At 39.9% G+C, this 16,410-nt stretch overlaps 1 protein-coding gene and 1 long non-coding RNA gene across 10 annotated transcripts in view; one reads left to right on the plus strand and one right to left on the minus strand.

Moving 5' to 3' along the window:
• Positions 1-16,410, minus strand: part of LOC143902061 (B9 domain-containing protein 2-like) — a 150,681-nt gene that overhangs the window by 16,628 nt on the left and 117,643 nt on the right. For 2 of the 9 annotated variants that reach the window (XM_077414762.1, XM_077414756.1), the window contains one exon: positions 3,224-3,282. The exons of 6 other annotated variants lie outside the window; for them this stretch is intronic. The gene's annotated coding sequence lies outside the window, so the exon portion shown is untranslated. The remainder of the gene's footprint in view (positions 1-3,223; positions 3,283-16,410) is intronic. One more of the 9 variants, XM_077414755.1, reaches the window with a different exon arrangement.
• On the plus strand, positions 4,514-8,132 carry LOC143902143 (uncharacterized). Its single transcript, XR_013258268.1, has 3 exons — positions 4,514-6,685; positions 6,745-6,907; positions 7,031-8,132. It is a non-coding gene; the product is annotated as an uncharacterized LOC143902143 (long non-coding RNA).

The following is a 16,410-nucleotide window of genomic DNA, read 5'->3' on the forward strand; positions in this document are numbered from 1 at the left end:
GCATCACGTCGCGTAAAAGAGTCACGGTCGGTCTCGCTCCGCGTGTACTTGGCACGAGACACTACCGTGTCTCGTGATACCGCGCTAACGTTGCTCTCCGTGTTTATACAAAACTGAATAAACCACTGCATGTACAACCTAAATTGATTATTGTCTCTGGGCCTTTCATCGAACTCCTGATTCGGCGAACCAGTCCGCGTTCGATACTAAAGTCAGGCCGTTACAAATATAACATTTTAGTTGTTACAAGAAATAAAGGTTATTGCGATGATTATCTTCTTATATGTATATTACCATTTTTTATACAGACATGTTATTCGCTACTACATTGTTACAAAAAGCAAAAAAGGCACTTAATTCTAAAAATACACATAGTTCTGCTGGTTCTGCTTCACCTGTAAATGTAATGGCAAATGATAACAGTACACGCAGTTGTTCAAACGTAACAAATGTTGCAGTTTTTAATGACACTGTTAATGACAAAAATATACTTTCTACTTTTGACTCTGAAAATATTTTAGACACTCCAGATTTTTCCATTTTAAAAGTAATTAATGAAAAATAGGGACATGAAGCTACACTTCTTCTAATATCTTTTTATAAAGAAAAATTATACATGATGGAAAAAAGTTCTCATAAAAAAATGTGGATAGAAATTGCTCAATGCATGAAAGAAAAGAAATATAACTATACAGACAGTAAATACAAGCAGTCATGCAGTGCCATAATAAAATAGATGCATTAAAGAGACAATATCGTCAAATTGTTGATCATAATGCTCAAAGTGAAAATAATAAGAAAGACTGGATATATTTAGATGTAATATATTAACATAATAGTAGTTACAATTTTAAAATTGTCACATCGCTTTTGTATATATTATTATTAAAATGTTATGTAGTCTAAAATAAAAATAGTTAAAGACTTAAACAGTTCATTAATACATAAATAATTTTATGGACTTAGTTAGTGGAGCGTGTGTGTTGTGCATGCGTGTGAGAGTTGCGGATACATTTGGCGAGAGTTTAGAGGGAAATAGAAGGTAATCGGAGGTAGGCGCTAAACCGATAGAAAGGTAGGAAGAATAACTTATATTTAAGATAGGATAATAGATGTTGTAGGGAATGTTGTAGGCGAGAGTGAGAAAACGGGTAAAGGGATTTTTGTCACTCCAAAAGAAGAAAGAAGAGGAAAAGGAAGACTTACAAAAGAGGAGTTAAGAATGAGAGAAAGATTGAACTCGACCAGCATACTGGAGTATGTGAAAAGCGAAAATAGTATGGCAAGTAAGTTAGCGAAAGCTAAGAGGAAAAGAGAGGAAAAAAATCAACTTGCGGAGCAAATTTTCAAGAGAGGTAACAAGACCGTGAAAACGCCACCAAAAATAGACAAATCGAAGGAAGGAGTCAGTGCTGCAGGTAAAAAGAAGAAAGAGGAAGGAGATTTGTCAGCAACAAAGAAGGATGAAGAGGATGGTTCGTTGTTAGCAATCCTGAGAGAAATTAGAGACGAGATGAGTGAGATGAAAGAGAGGATAAGCGTCTTAGAAGAAGGATGGGGAAAAAAAAGAAAGGATAGAGAAAAGGATGGACAAGATCGAAGAGAGACTATCAAAGATCAAACGAAGAAGTAAAAACATAACGGAAGAGGCGACCGGCGGCAAAATAGAGAAGATTGTGGGAAAGGTGGCGGAGATGGTTAGGAAGAAAGAAAGAAATATGAAGGAAAAGAAGAAAAATAAAAATAATCTAGTGATGAGAGGATTACATAAAGAAGAAAACAAGAGCTTAATGGATACAGCGGAGACGTTTCTTGAGAGGGAGTTTGGTGCAAAAGCGGGAGTAAAGAAGATGCGGTCAACAGGCAAAGAAGGAAGAGAGATAGTAATAGTTGAAATGGACTGCTGGGAATCAAAGGATAACATCATGAAGGAGAAGAAGAAGCTGGGATGTAAGAAAATTTTCATTGATCACAACTTGACCTTTGAGGACAGAAAAGTGCAAAGACGGATAAAAGAAAGGGCATGGAAAGAGAAAATAGAAGGAAAATGGATGAAAATAGGTTATAGGAAGCTAGAGGTATAAGGTAGGAAGTATGTATGGAGCGAGGAAGAAAAGAAGCTAATAGAAAAAGAAAATTTCTAGATGGCTGCCAAGTTAGGAGAAGAAAACCAGCAAGTTATGGCATTCAAGATGACAACAGGCGGACAATACGAATGGAGGTCGGAAAAATGAAGCAGCTGAAGAATGAAAATAGGCGAAAGATAATTTTTTGGAATGTTGCGGGTATCGAGAGGCAGGACAAATATTTTTGGAATTACATAGTAGGTTTCGATTATATAGGGTATGTGAAACATAATGGTTAGAGGATAAGGGATGGGATAGAATTAGGGGAAACTGCCGGAAACGCACAGTTGGAAAAACATTAACGCTGTAAGGGAAAGGAGGAAGAGTAAGGCGAAGAGAGGTTTACTGATAGGCATTAGAAAAGATTGGGGGTCAGAAGTGGAGAAAAATGAAAATGTAATGATTACAGAAAGTATTGCGCGAACGAGAATAGTAAAAGAGGAAAAAAATTAAATATTTTTACAGTATATAATGTAGGAGCAAAGAAAGATGTTGAAGAGATAATGGCAAAAATAATAGAGCAATGCGAAGGATGCGAAGGAAAGGATATTTTATTATAGGAGGCAATTTTAATATTAGAATATGAAACTTAGGAGGGTGATGGGAGGATGAGTATGATTTTGAAAAGGAGAGTAAAGATAAAGTCATAGGAGATGGCGATAGAAGTTTTGTGGATATGATAAATAAAAAAGGATAGTATTTTTTGAATGAATGTACAGAGGGGGATTGGGATGGGGAATATACGTATGCAGGTGTGAGAGGGTGCTCGGTAATCGATTACGCAATTGTAACTCTGGTGAAAATATAATAATTTTATAAATTTTTACGCAAAAATTATGCAAAAACTATAATTTTTTATAATATATAATTTCAACTTTTCACGCTATTTTTACGTAATTTTTACGTCAAAAGTACGCAATTTGGGCCATGTTTGTAATTTTTCATAAATTTACGTAAAAATTTTTATGAATAACTACAATTTTTTAGATATACTACAAAATAAAATATAAAATTGAACATTATTTTATTGCTGAAAATCTTGATTACGTGCAAGCTTAATTAAATAAATTTATATTGTACTTAGAAAATTTGCTTACCACCGCTGGATTTGAATCTGAAACCCCTGGCTCTTGAGTCAGTCACCTTCCGCACTGTGCTACAACATTGATTGATGAAGACGTTTCGTATTGTCTACATATGTTACACTTATTGTTAACAGACATACGGAAGGTGTCAGCTCTTAATAGGGTCATATATATATTTCTTACAAATCTGATATCGAATCGATGACTTATCGACATCGAATTTGACATTGAAAATCAGCCGATTTCAATCAAATTGTTTTGGGATCAAATGGCTTCTTTCTAAGTTACTTCGTTACTTGTGTCCAAAACTCTAAAAATTTTGTCTAAAATTAAGAGACTATGGCCGGTATTCATAGTTGGATGATGTCGAAACAATTTGATTGAAATCAGCTGATTTTTTATGTTAATTTTGATGTCGATGAGTTTCCGGTGAATTGACGTTGAATTGACGTCGATTCGACATCAGCCTTCTCACTGGATAAATATACTAAATATGCGACATATTCGACATTGGCCTAGTTTACACCGATCTCTTGATACACATATCAAATAGTATATTTGAACTGATCAGCCAATAATCAGATTTATTTACTAGTTATTTACCATTTAATACGCGTATCAAGTGATCGGTGTAAACTAGGCCATTTTTACATCAGACTATGCTGAAATCTACAACTTTCAATAATATCTGTTTCTATTCCTGGCACTGCTGAACTAGTGCACACTGATGCAATATAAGTTAAAGTGGGACAAGTAATACTTTGTTTATATCTTACATTTAATCATAAAAATATTTTTAAAATAATGTAGAAAATTGTAAATAATTGTAATTTTTCCAATAATTTGCAACTCCTACAAATTACTACAATTTTTACAAAAAATTTTGTTAGAACGTTGTAGAAAGTTGTAAATAGTTGTGATTTTTACAATAATCTACAACTTCTACAATTTGCTACGTTCTCATAAAAAATATTTGCAGAATGTTGTAGATGGTTGTAAACAGTTATGATTTTTACAATAATCTACAACTTCTACGATTCACTACGTCTCATAAAAATGTTTGTAAAAAAGTTGTTACAAATGTTCTATTACTTTTTACAACTTACTACAATTTATTACAATTTACTACAATTTACCATGAATTTTTACAATTTTCACAAATTTGTAGAAATTTATGATGTGTTGTAGAAGATTGTAATTTTTCATAGAAATACGCAAATCGTTGTAAAATTATTTTCACCAGGAAAACGATAGTGCGCAAGAACGAGTGTTGAAATTTAGAATAGGGGACAGGGTGGACTCGGATCATTTGCCTCTTACCTTGTTACTGGAGGAAGAGGAGAATACGAGACAACTAGAGAGGTGGACAGAAGAGGAACAGAATATGTCAAAGATCATATGTTGGAACGAAGAGGCAAGGAAATAATACAGGGAGAGGACGGAGGTATATGGAATGAAAACGAGAAACAGGAAATAGAATCGGTGGATAGGAAATGGGAGAAAATCAAAAACTGGATTCTTGGAGCCTTAGTTTATAAGGAAGTCAAGATAAAGAAGAGAAGGAAAATAGGGCACAAAGATTTGTGGAATAGGAGCTGCACCCGAAAGAAAAGGGAGGTGAAAAGAAAGTAAAGGAGAGAGATTGATTGATTGATAGATTTATTATGCCCGAGCAATGGCTAAGGGGCAAAAGTGTATAAATGTAGTTATAAACATAATTATAAGCTCTCAACAAAATATAACGTAAGATAAACATATTATACTAATTCTAACGAAACTTAAAACTAACAAAATAGTACCGCTTGAACACAATAGAAAGGGAGGAGACCGATCACTCAGACTCTGACAAAAGCAAAAACTCGCGAAGAAGACTTTTAAAAGATGCTATAAATGCTGCCGATGTGACTGTACTAGGAAGTGAATGCCAAAAATAAACAGCGGAAAGATGGAATGAATTTCTGTAAGCCACTGTTCTGTGAGCAGGAATATGGAAAGTTTGAACAGATAATTCAGCAAGATGATTAGATCGCTTGAGTGATGGATCTGGAAAGGTGAAAAGCTCACACAAATAGGTGGGCGAACGCATGTGTAGAATACGATACATCTGGCAACCGAGAAAATAATGCCGTCTATTCTCAACAGAAAGCCATCCCAGTTGTCGTCTATACGGTGTGATATGGTCATCACGCTTAATATCGAAAATATATCGAATACAACAGTTAACTAGTCTTTGCAATTTGATGTTTAATTCTTTGGTCAGGCCATGATATACGAGACAGCAGTAATCAATGTGAGGTAAAATTAATGTTGTAACAAGTTTGATTCTAAGCTGTTTGGAAAGAGAGTTCCTGTTGAACTTCAATTTGTTCAACGCATGATGAACTCTCTGTGAGATAAGCGAGATGTGTCTCGTCCATGATAGATTAGATGTAAAAATAACACCTAAATTTCTTACCTCGCAAACGAATGGTAAAGGCGTGCTGTTTACAACAATGGGTGGAAGACGACTGATATCAATACTACTTATGTGCGCTTGACTGCCAAATATAATGACCTTGGATTTTGCAGGGTTAAGCATGAGACCGTTAGACGTAGCATAGTCAAAAATGGCATTAGCATCCAACGAAATTAATTCCAATGCACGTAAGATGTTGGAAGGTAAGCATGAATAATAAATTTGAATGTCATCAGCAAAGATCATATGCATCACATAACGTAATATTTTATATATATATCATTGATGAAAAGTAAAAACAAGAGAGGACCAAGTACAGAGCCCTGTGGGACTCCTGATAAAGTAAACAGCCATTCCGAAAGATTACCAGTGTCATCAATAACCGCTTGAGAACGACCTGTTAAGTACAAAAAAATCCAATTGAGGACAGCATCTGAGAATCCAAGTTCTTTAAGCTTGATGAGCAACAGCAAATGGGGAACTGTATCAAACGCTTTACTAAAGTCGAAGGGTATCTTGATGGTGATTAATCCATCATCAATGCCCTGTTTAATATCATTACTCACACGTAACAGTGCTGACTGTGTGTTATAGCCCACACGATATGCAGATTGTCTGGGATTTAAGATGTCATGATCATGTAAGTAATCAAGAATTTGAGAAGCTACAATCTTCTCACATAATTTAGAAAGTTCAGACAGGTTTGCAATCGGTCTCGTGTCAGACGGTGATAGAGGTGTTCGAATTTTTGAGAGTGGACGAATGTAGGCTTTTTTCCATTCAGACGGAAACACAGAAGTGTCCAGAGATCGATTCATCATGGATGTTATTAAAGGCAGGATGATAGGCAATGCAAGACGTAGAATGAACAAGGGAATTCCGTCTACACCCGATGCAAACGAGTGAAGAGGTTTTTCGGATAAAACCTTGGATACTGAATTCAACGAGATGGTAGAGAAGACGAATTCAGGGCGATCAGAGGGACCACTGATTGAAGCAATGGCTGAAATAAAGTTAGAGTAAGTACAGATCGGCTGAGCGTTCGTAACAGATACATAGTATGTGTTTAATTTGTCAGGCGAGAAGAATTGCAAAGGAGAAGCAAAAGTGGATTTGGCGAGTCCAAGCCGAGCAAGCTCTTTCCAGAGTTTAGCAGGATTATTGACGCACATAAGGGAATTAAAGTAATATTCGCTCTTAGCTCGCCTGATGTCAGCATTGAGCTTGTTACGGAAAAGTCTGTAAGTGGCATAACCTAGGAGGCTATTAGCACGTTTGGCACGCTTATACAACTGATCACGAATACGTAACATTGCCATCAGTTCCAAGGTAAGCCACTTTACAGGAGGCTTCTTAATTTCAAGGACACGAATAGGGGCAAAGACGTCAAGTGCACCCAATAAGCTGACAGACAGCACTTCGCACAAACTGTCCACGCCGGCATGACAGGGTAACGAGTCCAATTTGACATGTACAGAGTCAACAATGGAACGAAGGTAATCACAAAACTTAGAACCATCAATGCCCCTATAATTCCGTCGAGAAATAGTAGATGATAAGCAGAGTTTGGAATTAAGAGACACAGACAGCACAAGGAGATCATGACCGGCAATGAAAGGACACTGAGATTTAGAGAAGGACTTAATTTTTTCGACATCATCAATCACGAACACATCAAGCCAGGAATCAGAAGTCGCCGTGTGATAGGTAGGCCCAGAATCAATAATATGCAAAGCCAGACCAAACATGAGATCACGCAGGTAACTCGCCTCAAAACTCGCAGACATAAGATTACAATTCAAGTCACCACCAACAATAATATTCTTATAAAGGTGAGAGAATTGGTTTAAGGACTCAACAAAATCGTGCAAGAAAAGACCTTTAGGTCTTCTATAAATAGTTGCAAAAAGAACGGATTCACCATCGGGTACACGTGCCTCAAACAGAATATATTCAGGCGAGTTAAAACAGATATTACTGGAGGTGGCTAGAATTTTGACACGAAGAGATTTATGCACATAGCACGCAACCCCACCGCCCATACGTCCCACTCTATCATTACGAATTAGGAAGTAATCGCTTAACGCCACAGTGACGTCGGAAATGCTCTCATTCAGCCACGTTTCAGAAATGGATATAATATGGAAGAAGCGAGTGGCAAAAAACATTCTGATATGAGAGAGAGAGAGAGAGAGAGAGAGAGAGAGATATGATGTGATATGATATGATTTATTTATGCCCAAGCATAGGCTAAAGGGCAAATACAGAATAATACAAATAACAAAATTATACATGCTCTCTCTAGCACATGTGAGTTCACAAAGCATGACAAGTGAGACATAATCAAAAATAACAGCGCAAATTAAGTAAGCGCGCAACTTAAAATAAAAATATGTACATTATACTAAAACTAACTTACTACTAACGCAACTAAAAACTAGCGCAACTTAAATCTAACAGAATAACGCAACGTAAACAAGAATACTAGAAAAAAAAGAATACCAAAGAAATACAAAAATAGGAAGTACGCAAAAACCAAAGAAGGAAGGAACAAAGACACGTCACTCCGATTCAGTTGAAAGCAAAAACATGCGAAGTAAGCTCTTAAATGATGTGAGAGACGAAGCTGATGTAACTGAGTTAGAAAGAGAATGCCAGAAGTAAATGGAAGAAAGCTGAAAAGAATTTCTGTAGGTGACGGTTCTATGAGCAGGAATGTGAAAAATTAGAGTAGATGATGAAGCGAGCCGGTCAGACTTCCTTAGAGTAGTATCAGGGGAGGTAAAAAGTTCACGCAGGTAAGATGGTGAGCTCATATGCAGGATACGATAAATCTGGCATCCAAGAAAGTAGTATCGTCTGTTTTCAACAGAAAGCCACTTCAACCTACGTCTATATGGGGTGATATGTTCATCACACTTAAGGTCATAGATAAACCGAATACAACAATTGACAAGTCTCTGTAACTTGGTATTTAGTTCCTTGGTCAAACCATGGTATACGAGGCAACAGTAATCAATATGCGGCAAAATCAAGGTTGTAACGAGCTTAATCCTGAGATTGGTGGAAAGAGAGTTTTTGTTATATTTCAAATTGTATAGTGCATGATGGACCTTCTGCGAAACCAACGAGATATGCTTCGTCCAGGATAAGTTGGACATGAAGATGACACCCAAATTGCGTACCTCACTCACAAATGGTAAAGGCGTATTGTTTACAACGATAGGTGGTATATTGCCAAGATCAATGTCATTCACATATGCTTGACTGCCAAATATGATGACCTTAGATTTGGCAGGATTTAGCTTAAGTCCGTACATATTAGCATAATCAAAAATAGCATTAGCATCCTTAGTGATTAATTCTAGAGCCTGAAGAATATTAGCAGGTGAACACAAACGATAAATCTGAATATCATCAGCGAAAATCATATGAAACACATAACGTAAAATTTTATATATATTGTTAATATACAAAGAAAACAGCAGAGGACCAAGCACCGAACCCTGAGGGACACCAGAAGAAGTGAGTATCCAGTCGGAAAGATTGCCAGCGTCGTCTATGACCGCCTGAGAACGGCCAGTTAGATAAGAGAAAATCCAGTTTAGAACGGCATCTGAGAAACCGATCTCTTTAAGTTTGATAAGCAATAGTAAATGGGGAACGGTGTTGAATGCTTTGCTAAAATCAAAAAGTAACATAATAGTGATAAGCCCTTCATCAATCCCCTGTTTTATATCATTACAGATACGTAGAAGTGCTAACTGCGTGTTATACCCCGGGCGATATGCAGACTGTCTTGGATTTAAGATGTCATGTTTATTTAGATAATCAACAATCTGTGAAGCAACTATCCTCTCTAATAGTTTAGACAGTTCCGGCAAATTCGCTATTGGTCTTGTATCCGACGGGGATAGCGGTGTACGAATTTTAGAGAGTGGGCGAATATATGCTCTCTTCCACTCAGACGGAAACAGAGATGCATCTAGCGATCGATTAAACAAAGAAGTGATGCATGTCGAGATAACGGGCCATGAGATACGCAGAACATAAAGCGGAATGCCATCGGAACCAGAGGCATAAGAGTGAATAGATTCAGCAGTAATAAGCTTAGAAACAGATCGAGGTGAGATAGAGGAGAAAACGAACTCTGGATAAGATGGACGATTAACTGAAGCAATAGCAGCGATGAAGTCAGAATATAAACATGGAGAATGAGCATTGGAAACCGAAACATAGTATAGGTTGAGCTGATCCGGTGTGAAAAAGTGTAGAGGAGAAGTAAGAGACGACTTGACAAGTCCAAGTCGAGCCAGTTCTCTCCACAGTTTTGCTGAATTCGTAATCTTAGCAAGAGAATTGTAATGAAATTCACTCTTAGCCCGCTTGATGTCAGAATTTAGCTGATTACGGAAAAGTCTGTAAGTAGCATAGCTTAAAAGACATTTAGAGCGTTTAGCGCGTTTATATAGCTGATTGCGAGTGTGTAATCGAGCAACCAAATCCGCCGTAAGCCATTGAACCGGGGGCTTATTGATAACAAACACACGTGTGGGAGCGAATGTGTCTAGTGCCGCCAACAAATTCCGAGACAGCACCCCGCAGAATCCGTCAACATCAGCGATGTCAGACAATGCATCAATCTCGGCCCGCACGTCGCCAGCAATAGATTCAAGATGTTCAACGAACCGAGAACAATCGATACGTTTGTAGTTTCGCCGAGAAATAAAGCGGTCAGAATTAGGATTAGCTATAAGTGACATAGACAACTCTAAGAGATCGTAGCCGGCAATGAAGCGACTCTGAGACTTGGTAAATGATGAAACCTTATCAAGCTCATCTACGACCAAAACGTCTAACCATGAGTCTGAGGTCGCTGTATGATGAGTCGGTTCGGATCTGACTATGTGTAACGATAAGCTAGATACAAGCTCACGCAGGTAATTCGCCTCAAAATTGGTCGATGATAGATCGCAGTTTAAGTCCCCTCCAATAATTATATTTTTATACAGATGCGAGTATCTATTTAGTGACTCAACGAAGTCATGCAGGAGGAGACCTCTAGGTCTTCTATAAATGGACGCAAATAGTTCAGATTCATCATTTGGCAAACGTAATTCAATAAGAAGATATTCAGGCGCATTATCACAAAGATTACTGGAGGTAGCTAAGATTTTGACTTTGAGCAATTTATGTATATAGCACGCCACCCCTCCGCCCATTCGTCCCACTCTGTCATGACGTATTAAAAAATAATCATCTAGAGCCACCAGCTCATCTGATACACTCGCATTGAGCCACGTTTCGGAAACAGAAATGATGTGGTGAAGACTAGTGCTGAAATGCAGCCTGATGAAGTCTATATGAGAGAGAGAGAGAGAGAGAGAGAGAGAGAGAGAGAGAGAGAGAGAGAGATTGATTGTATGTTTATTATGCCCAAGCAATAGCTAAAGGGCAAAGAATGAATACAATATAATACACGTAAATAGAACATGTCCATGCTCTCTCTCAAACAGTACGCACTTAAAACTAACTTACAACTAACTCGCCTTAAAAATTAATGCAGCTTAAAACTAGGAGAACAATGCTACGCAAAAATAACTACAAAAAATACAGAATACGCTACTGCAAGAACAGAAGTCCAGTTGTAAACAGCAAGCAGCGAACAGAAAGCAATCAAAGTCAGTCAGACTCCAAAGCAAACAAATACGGACGAAGGAGATTCTTAAAAGAGCCAAGAGAAGACGCAGATTTAATGTTGTCAGGAAGAGAATGCCAAAAGTACATTGCAGAGAGTCGGAAAGAATTGCGGTAGGTAACAGTTCGGTGAAGAGGAATGTGAAATGTATGCGAGGATGTGGCCAAGCGGTCTGATATTCTCAAAGCAGAGTCAGGAGGGATAAAAAGTTTCTGAAGATAAGAAGGAGATTGAGCGTAGAGAACACGGTAAGTTTGACAGCCAAGAAAATAAAGCCTTCTATTTCTGACCGAGAGCCATCCCAAACGACGCCTGAACGGAGTGATATGCTCATCTCGCCTGAGATTGAAAATAAATCTTATGCAACAATTAACAAGTCTCTGCAGCTTAGTATCCAACTCGCCACTTAAACCATGATATACAAGGCAGCAGTAGTCGATGTGTGGTAAGACAAGAGTGTTAACGAGCTTGATTCTAAGCGCAGTGGGAAGTGAGTTCTTATTAAATTTGAGTTTGTACAGAGCGTGGTGAACCTTCTGTGAAACATGAAGGACGTGCTTTTTCCATGACAGGTCGGACATTAAGATTACACCCAAATTTTTCACATCACTAACAAAAGGGAGAGGCGTCTGGTTAATAACTATCGGTGGTAGAAGGGTAGTGTCAATGTTACTAATATGAGCCTGACTGCCAAAAATGATGACGTTGGATTTAGCAAGATTGAGTTTAAGGCCGTTTGCAGTAGCGTATTCAAAAATGGCACAGGCATCTCTAGAGATCAGCTCAAGGCCGCGGACAACATCGGCAGGTGGACATGAGAAATATATCTGCTTGTCGTCAGCAAAAAGCATGTGATTAGAGTAAGACAAAACCTTGCTAATGTCGTTAATGAAAAGGGAGAACAGCAGAGGACCTAGCACCGAACCCTGAGGAACACCCAGGGACATTGATAGCCAGTCAGAACAATTCCCCTCATCGTCGACTACTGCCTGAGAGCGGCCTGCCAGGTACCAGAAGATCCAAGTAACCACGGCATCAGAAAAACCAACTTCCACCAGCTTGATAAATAGGAGGAAATGCAAGATTGTGTCAAACGCCTTGCTAAAGTCGAACAGAATCATGATGGTAACAAGTCCCCTGTCAATCGCTTCCCTGATATCATCACATACACGTAAAAGAGCAGACTGCGTGTTGTGACCAGAGCGATATGCCGATTGTCTAGGATCAAGAATATTATGCTCGTTTAGATAGTCGGTGATCTGTTCAGCAACAATCCTTTCAAGGATTTTGGAAAGTTCAGGCAAGTTAGCAATCGGTCGCGTGTCTGATGGGGACAACGGAGTGCAAATCTTAGACAGTGGGCGAATCAAGGCCCGCTTCCATTCAGAAGGAAACATGGAAGACTCTAATGATTTATTAAAAAGTGTAGTGAGCCATGATGAGATACTAGGCCAGGCCATACGCAGAACCTGAAGTGGAATGCCATCTGAGCCGGAAGCGTAAGAGTTGGCAGGTCCAGCCATAATATGCTTAAGAATCGTACGAGGTAGTATCGGAGAAAAGATGAACTCAGGACGCTCAGGTGGGCGAGCAGCACGAGAGGAAGCCAAAATAAAATCGTCATAACTCAGCGGTGGTGCGCAAGAGACCAAAGCATAGTGAGCATTTAACTGATCCGGTGTGAAGAAGTGGAGAGGAGAAACAAAAGAAGACTTAACGAGTCCAAGGCGAGCCAACTCTCTCCACAACTTAGCCGGGTCAGTGATGGCACTCAGCGAGCCCAAGTAAAACTCGCTCTTAGCACGATTTATGTCCGCATTGAGCTGACTCCGAAGGAGTCTATATCTAGCATATCCTAGCAAACTATTCGAACGCTTAGCCTGTTTATACAGTAGGTTTCGATCACGAATACGCCTCCTAAGTTCACACGAGAGTTACGGCACAGGGCGCCTTCTAACAACGAAAGCCCGAGCAGGCGCAAATACATCAAGTGCACCACGTAAAGTACGGGATAACAACGCACAAGATTCCTCAACGCAAGTGACATGCGGCAGATTGCTAACCACAGACCCGGCGTCGCTAACATGAGGCTGAAGAAATTCAAGAAACTCGGAATCGACTATACCCTTGTAACTTCGTCGTAAAATAGAGCGCCGAATGTCGACATTGAAATTAATTGACAGCGAAAGTTCAATGAGATCATGACCGGCTATAAAAGGACATGAGGACTTGTTAAACGATAATATCTTGTCGCGATCATCAACCACTAATACATCGAGCCATGAGTCGGAGGAAGCGGTGTGATGGGTGGCGTCCGAGTTCACAATGTGTAGCGACAGGCTAAGCATTAGTTCGCGGAAGTAGTTTGCCTCATAATTATTTGCTAGTAAATTACAATTGAAGTCGCCACCAATAATTATATTCTTGTAAAGATGTGAGCAGCCAGTTAACGACTCTACAAAATCGTGGAGAAGGTGACCCTTTGGTCTCCTATATACCGATGCAAACAATATTGACTCGTTCTGAGGCGAGCGAACATCAATAATTAAATATTCCGGGTCATCAACAAGGTTACCCGCAGACGCAGCCACCACCGCAGCCTTAAGCGAATTATGAATATAGCAGGCGACACCCCCACCAATCCGACCAACTCGATCATTACGGATCAAAAAGTAATTATTCAACGCCACAAGATCATCAGAGACGCCAGCATGGAGCCAAGTCTCGGATACGGAAATAATATGGTAAAGATTGGTGTTGAAGTGAAGCCGGATAAACTCAATGTGCTCCCGTAAAGAGTTAGCATTAAATTGAGCTACACGAATTGAAGCAGCGCCCAAAACCGAACCACGATGCAAGAAAGAAGTTGACAAGCGATCAGAATGTTCATGTCAAACCAGCTTATCAAGATCGGCGACAGAACCGATCAAAACAGCAGGCTCACCATCCGAGAGTCTGACGTATATACGTCCCCCCCTTACCCAGACGTACCTGTACATCTTATCCTTGGCAACACGCTTGGCACGCTGCAACAATTCGTGTATCTCCTTAGGCAGTAGCTCGTTAACATAAACGCTCCGATCAGAGTCGATTCCACAAACCTTCCTCTGCGTGAGTGCGCGACGTGCCCTCTTTTTAGAAATGACAATGTCTCGAACCGCGCCCGAAACCAATGAGACAATGTACGAGTTCGCCGCAGAAACCGGTAAAGATCGGTTGCCAGCACCCACCGGCGGGGGCTTACGAGCAACAGCCCTAACATCGAGAACGTAACACGATAGCTCAGGGATCCCCAATGTCGTGAACACGTTGCGAACACATTCTAAGGGAGTGACAGACATTGCGGCGGGCACACCCGATATAATCAACTCATTCGGAGTCGGAACGTGCGTAACAGATTGAGAACCAGCACGATCGCTCTTTAGATTACAAATCTCATCTGTGAGAGCACCACACTGCCGCTCCAACTCAGCAATCCGCTGACCATTTCGCTCGACATTGGCCGCAATACTGTTTAATCTATCTAGTTTGTCTTTCAATTCGCTATTCGTACGCCGCTGCTCTTCGACAAAAGCCGAAAATTTAGCATTCGACTCCTTCAATTGCTCAGTCAATCTTGCATTTGACTCGCTCAGCTGTTCAGTTAACCGAAGCAGAAGGTCATTAGTAGTAATGTCATGCTGAGACCACGACTGAGATTGCGACAGAGCACCGGCGCTTACAGGAGTAGTCATACTGTTAAAGTTAGGTGATCGCACGGTATTTTCGCCTTCAGGAGTAAGCGGTGAATTAATAGAAGCAGACAACGACTTGCAGCAAGGGTCAGCGTATTTATAAAGAGAGTACGGCGCTACACATCCGGGGTGAAATACTCTTTTGCACACACACTCAACCGTTGTGGTCGCGATAGATTTCTTACACCTAGCGCACTCACGCTGCATTCCCGCCAATCAGGTAAGCAGTGATCGATCACTCGAGGTGACGCAGAGTTCAAGGTAAAAGTCACTACATGCAGATAGTGATGCACGGTACTGATAGGCGCATGCACAACTGTGATCATAAAAATCACCACACGACGACAGAGACGGTATTGCGTAAAGCAAGCCAATCAGCAGTCAGTCAGGAAACACATGCCCAGAGATAGCATCCGGATAGAAAAGGTTGGCAACGATAGTAGCATGCGCAGCAACAGTCAATATCAACCACAGACCAAGAAGTGCAGAAAAGATCGGCAAGGCAGGCGCATGCGCAGCGGTGGACGTAAGTCACTGTTCACAGTGCGGCCGCTACATATAGCCACCAATCAGCAACATGCTCAGATGGAGAAGGTTGGCAGTGAGAGGCGCATGCGCAGTCACGATCAACGTCCACGACAGGAACAGCAAACGGCGATAGAATTTGCAGTTGAAATGCACTCGGTTAGGTTGCAGGCACCCACGAGATACCACTTGTGCGCGAGAAGCAACTAAAGAATGTGCCAATACCTGCAACAAAAGGGCCCGAAGGCAGCTTACGGCAGAGATATGACAGGATAAAGCAGGAGCAACACAATGGACGTGCACACCATACTCACAGAGAGAGAGAGAGAGAGAGAGAGAGAGAGAGAGAGAGAGAGAGAGAGAGAGAGAGAGAGAGAGAGAGAGAAAGAGAGAGAGAGATGAGATTTATTATGCCCAAGCGAAGGCTAAAGGGCAAAAAGTAATATACATAAAGTAATATACATATACAATAAAGATATAACAAGATGAGATACAAGTGCTCTCACTCAATATTGAATTAGACCGCCACAAGCTTATAACATAGGAAGCCAAAGTAACATAAGATTTGCTCAACATGGTATAACATACATGAAATTAATAAATCGATCGAGATAACATTTCCCAATACGATATAAAGCAACCAAAATGTGTAGAACTGTACAAATAAACAACTCAAAACTAACGCACTTATATAACTAACGCACTATAACAGTAAACTACTTACAGCTGTACAACTGTACAAATAAACAACTTAAGACTAACGCACTTGTTTGGCGCTCACCAAACT

Source organism: Temnothorax americanus, unplaced genomic scaffold, assembly GCF_048541705.1.
Source record: "Temnothorax americanus isolate GAGA-0224 unplaced genomic scaffold, ASM4854170v1 Scaffold38, whole genome shotgun sequence".
Taxonomy (NCBI): domain Eukaryota; kingdom Metazoa; phylum Arthropoda; class Insecta; order Hymenoptera; family Formicidae; genus Temnothorax; species Temnothorax americanus.